Raw genomic sequence first — 5149 nt, 5'->3', positions numbered from 1 at the left:
GGGGAGGGGGGGGAGTCTTGCGGCAAACAACTGCCCAAGAGCCCCACCCTGTCTGGCAGGGAGGCAGGGGCTGTGCCTATATCAGGAACAATGTGATGATGAGACATGATCACAGAGGAAAAATATCTTAGACAGTCCTGAGGAAATGCCTCAGGACTTACCTCCCCCACAAAGACCCCCACGCATATGAGCCTCTCAGATCTCACCTCTCCCCACCTCCAAATACCTGTCTGGGCTGAACTTCCCTCCCCCACCCTCTCCTCTGCAATATGCAAAGCAAGACCTGGTTGTCAGATCTGCCCAGCCTGTGCTCATTTCTGCTTCTGCCCGTCCCATTACAGCTGGGTCCGGTGCCATAAGTTAGCCAGCCTGGGAGTGGTTCTGACTTCCCCACTTACTGCAGTCTGAGTGCTCAGCTCTGTTCCTGCGGCTGCCTGTCCCTGTGCCCATTTCCAAGGGATAGGACTGCCGGTTTGGGCAAGTGTCCACATAGCCCAGCTCTTGCACTCTGCCAAGACTCTGAGCCTGGTGTGCAGACAGCACCTTAATAATAGATCAAGATTCAGCCCACTGTGCTTCCTCTGCTGGCTTCCAGCTGCTGCAGCGCAAGCCTCATGCACCAGGAGCCCTTGGCACAGGGTGATTCAGAACCCAAACTCCTCCACCATCAGTCTACAGCCCCAGGACAGTGTGTGAGATGGTCTGGGAGCCAGGGGATGGGGGTGAGGGCACAGCTAATGCACAGGCAGGGAGGAGGAGACTGGGGCAGTGTAATTATAGGGTTGCAGGCTGCACAGACAACAGGTTAACCCTGGAGGATTGTGGCTCAGGTAATTCTGGGCCCCTTTAGCCAGCCCTGCTGGTAGTTAATGACAGAACTCAGCTGCTTTGCACCTGCTCTGCTATTTGCTCTTATCAGGGCAGAATCACCAGCTTACCACTCTTCCAGTGAGCCTGCGGCTGTTATGGTGCTGGAATCTGTGGCTAACTGGCTGTGTTGCCCTATGGCTTATCACAGCTTTCCCAGGAAACGTGGCCAGCCATTCAAGCATCAGCTAGTGCAAAAAGGCCAGGGCTTAAGTCTTGGAGCTTTAGATAACTCTAGTGAAATGCCTGACAGCCAGGTGACAATTCAGAGAGTGTGATCCTGGAGTGCCTGCACTAAGTCTTCCTGTTTTCTCTCTCGCTGCTTTCCAGCCGATGGCAATGGGAAAGGAATCCCCTCTCACATGACATCCTCTCCCATTGCTGAGGGGGGTGAGTTCCAAAACCACAGTGCAGTAAAGAACAGAGACCCCCTTCAGGGTTACCTTCCTTCTGCCATAAGATCTTGGGTCTGGAGAATGTCCTTGAGGGTAAATAATCCCCAGCTCCGTGATTTGTGTGGCAGGGAGTGTGGCTTGGCTCTGGCACTGGAATCAGGAAACCAGTGTTCTAGCCCTGGCTTTGGCAGTAACCCGCTCTGTGGCCTTGGGCAACTTCAGTTTTGTTTCTCTTTCCACAGCTTGCCTTGACTAATTAGACAGTGAACACAATAGGATATGTTCTTATCCTCTGTTTGTACAGGACCTAGCACAGCAGGGGGATCTAGACAGCGGTATGACTGTGAAACACAACAGCACAAAGAGCAGCCTTGAGACCCAGAAGCTGACATGTTGTAACTTTCCCTTCTAATAGAGCAGTGAGTGCTGTGTCACCTGCACCAGTGTTCTACAAAAGGCAGATTCTACTTTTGAGGTATTCTGCACTCATTTTTTTTTTTGCTCATCTTTCCCCCATCCCATGATAGTTACGACCATAGGAACATTCAATGGAGCTGACAGGCCATTGGTACTGACATGCTGCTTTCACTCATGCACTGTACTGGAGCCTGAATGAGGGAGATGCACTGGGATGTACATCCCAGTTCCATTAGCAAACCCATTTACAAATGCCTTTCGTTAGCCAGCTGGGCAGCTGGCCACGAGCACTGACATTCCATTATGTAACCACTGCAAGCCTTAAGCAACATATGCAGCTGGGTGACTGGGCCTGACAGACCCGTGACCGCTGTGAGACCCAGAGATGGAGCCTCCTTCCCACTCCCTGTCTCCCCTCCCTCCCTCCTTCCCATTCCCTGGGGCTCCGTTCCTGCATCTCAGGCAATGCAGCAGGGAAACAGCTCAGCTCATGTCCCCACCACTGAACAAGTGCCATTGAGGAAATAAAAGAGAGAAACGCTCCCTCTCTGCCTTACTTCATGTGACTGGTCACATTCTCCTTCCCCATCAATCGCAGGCATTGCCTCATTGGGATGGCATGTTCCCACCGAGTGGCACATTTGTGCACAATGCAGCCCCTGTGCATTGCAGGGAATTCAGTCGGGTTCTTCAATACCTGCTGGTGGTCTCTTTCAGCAGCCACTTAACAGGCTCACGCACATTCACACTGCCATTCCCAGATTGCTGACCCCCCCCAACACACTTCCCTGGCAGGCTTACAAGAGCATGAAATAACACCAGGCTCCCTGCTGCCTTCAAATCCTTCCGGCTCTTGCTGCTTCTCAGGCACCAAAGCTGACAGAGAAACTGGGTCTGAATGTCTCTGTGGGGCCGGAAGGGGCCTGCCAGCCCCGTGGGAAGGAAACAAATGGGGATTTCCTTGTAATTCCCCATTGGCAGTCCCTGCCAGTCCTAGGAGGCAATGTGAGGAGCAGGAGGGGATGCACTTGGCTGTAGGGAAGCCCCAGTCCCACTCTGGTTCAGCAGGGGCTCCCAAAAGGACCAAGGAAGAAGTGTTTCCTGTGCAGCAGGCTGAAGCATCAGGTCTTTCTGTAATAGCTACTACAGAGACTAATACCAGAAAGCTCAGGGGTGAAAGGAGCTTCCACCTCCTCCCTGCAGGAGGCACGGTTATAGGAGGGCTGGCTGCCTAGAGCTCACAGCCATTCCACTCATCCCCACTCCCGGGGAGGATGTGACAGGAGCACTAACTATGGTCAGATCTCCGAGATTAGGGATGAAATTAGCCCTAGGGGTGTGGCGGCTGAATGGGTTCTTCACAACAGTGAGACCTAATCAGCACCCTGACCAGAGAGCTAAGCCATGAAGGATTTTCTGGCTGTGCTTGCACTGGGAGGAGACACATTTGTTGTTTTTCCTCCTCTTCCTAAGTTTGAGTACAACCCCCTCTCTGTGTAACAGACAGCATGAATGGGTGTGGAGGGGAAGAAGAGAGGGCTTAAAAGAGGCGCAGGGCCAAGAGAGAATGGTGGGGGGCGTTATTTCTTCAGCTGATGTCTCTTTAAATCTCTTGAAAACTTCCCAAGAGATTAAAAAGACAGAGAAGGCTTTGAAGAATGGTATTGCAGTAGGGGATCACTGAGGAGGCTGACAGTGTATGTGGAGGGGATGGAGAGTCTGTTTGCCAGGGTACAGGCTGGTTTTCTATGGAATGACTTCAAGGAACCCAGCTTTCTCTGTCCACTCTGTAGCTGGATCTTTGTCCCCAGCTTCGCTCCAAGGCCCCCACCACTGCAGGTGGACATACAGACCCCAGTCCCACTGTTGCTGGAGAAAACCACAAAGCTCTGGGTGTCAAGCTGAGCTTCCAGAGGGGAACAGGCCAGGGGCACTGTCCATGGGAGAGCTCACAACTAATGTAGTCAGTCCATCCTAGCAACAGAGCCCTGGGAATGACCCCACAGGAGTAAGCTGCTTAGTGCTCCTGTATGCATTCTCCCTCTCGGGCTTCAGCTCTGGCCTCATACTGCAGCAAAAGCAAAAAATAAACCCAATCCCAGGGAGAGGAAGTGCATGAGGAGGGAGGGAGGGAATTGGTGGCTTTGGCAGGGACAGGGAATGGGAGAAGACGAGCAGGGGGAGAGTGGGACTGTGCTGGGGGAGGAGGTGGCACCTTTGACCCTCATCTGTGACACCGATTCGGAGCGAACGCTATTCCAGCCAATCTTCAAATCTTCAGTGTCTCAGCACTAAAAATATCCCCACAGCCCAGAGGCTGTGTCACAAGACCCTGCTATTTACAGGGCCTGATTCACTTTATATAGAACTGTGAGCGGGATAAAGCCATGAAAGCATTAGAGAGGGCGAGAGGTAGTAAGGAGGCCCCTCGCCCACCAGGAGAGCATGATGTAGCAGCCGGCACTGGGCCCAGTCCCCTCGCCCCTCTAGCTCCAGCTGAGAGGCAGGTTGAAGAAGCTGGCCTGCAACCTTACAGTTCCTGTCTGGTTCATCCTGACCCTGCCGAGACCTTCACTGACCATGCTGTCCGGGCTCCAGGGAGCATCTCTCAGAACAAATACAGCCTCGGGTCCTGCTGCTCTCATTACCTCCATAAGCCAAAGCAGGACTTTGCCTTTCCAGGCTGGGCCCAGCCCCCCAGCAAGTCCTGGGCCCTGTGCTTGGCCAGGCCTGGTGCTTGATGCTTGAAAGGAAAGTAATCCCTCCCCATCCCAACCACAAAGAATGTGCCCAGACCAGGAGCTCAGGGCTCCTCAGGCTACCATGTGCAGAAGCTTAAGCTTGGACCTCCCCATTCACAGCATATAACAACTAGTAATGTAATGATCTTGTTGCTGACAAAGCGCTGTAAGAGGAGGGTGCTGTCAGCTGCTGTGAGGCATGGGAGAAGGGGGCTGGTGCGTGGGGAGCTGAGGAGCAGGGAAATAGGGGATACAGAGCCGAGTGTGGGCATGGGAACGGCTGGTTGATGGGTGAGGGAGAGGCGTACTGTGTGGGAGGGGAGGGAGAGGAGCTGGTGGAAGGGCCCTGTGGGTTGAGAGGGGGTTGATGGGATGGGGGTGGTGTCATGTTTGTGGAGGTGGATGCTGGGGGGAGGGGGAGGCGGCATGATGCATGCAGAGGTGGCACATGGGGATGCTGTGGAGGGGTGGCACACAGAGATGGGACACAGGGATGCTGGGGGAGGCAGTGCATGCAGAGGTGGGACACAGGGATGCTGGGGGGGGGTGGCACACAGAGATGGGACACGGGGATGCTGTGGTGGGGAGGGGGATGCTGTGAGGGGCAGTGCGCACAGACGGGACGTGGGGATGCTGTGAAGGGGTGGCACACAGGTGGCACACGGGGATGCTGTGAGGGGCAGTGCACACAGATGGGTCACAGGGATGCTGTGGGGGGGTGCTGTGGCA

At 54.3% G+C, this 5149-nt stretch overlaps 2 protein-coding genes across 4 annotated transcripts in view; one reads left to right on the top strand and one right to left on the bottom strand.

The window, feature by feature from the left end:
- DBNDD2 (dysbindin domain containing 2) overlaps nucleotides 1–4484 on the bottom strand; it is an 11444-nt gene extending 6960 nt beyond the window's left edge. The window contains exon 1 of one of the 2 annotated variants that reach the window (XM_019539664.1): nucleotides 4214–4484. The gene's annotated coding sequence lies outside the window, so the exon portion shown is untranslated. Of the gene's footprint in view, nucleotides 1–1186; nucleotides 3690–4213 lie in introns of those variants that run through there. The other variant, XM_019539662.1, reaches the window with a different exon arrangement.
- The window catches only part of TP53TG5 (TP53 target 5), a 20757-nt gene continuing 16795 nt past the window's right edge, over nucleotides 1188–5149 (top strand). For both annotated transcript variants that reach the window (XR_002101980.1, XR_002101981.1), the window contains exon 1: nucleotides 1188–1257. The gene's annotated coding sequence lies outside the window, so the exon portion shown is untranslated. The remainder of the gene's footprint in view (nucleotides 1258–5149) is intronic.

The sequence above is a fragment of the Crocodylus porosus genome, unplaced genomic scaffold (genome assembly GCF_001723895.1).
Source record: "Crocodylus porosus isolate Cpor-Errol unplaced genomic scaffold, CroPor_comp1, whole genome shotgun sequence".
NCBI lineage: Eukaryota > Metazoa > Chordata > Crocodylia > Crocodylidae > Crocodylus > Crocodylus porosus.
Note: the sequence above shows the minus strand (reverse complement) of the source record. Positions and strands in the feature narration are given on the sequence as shown.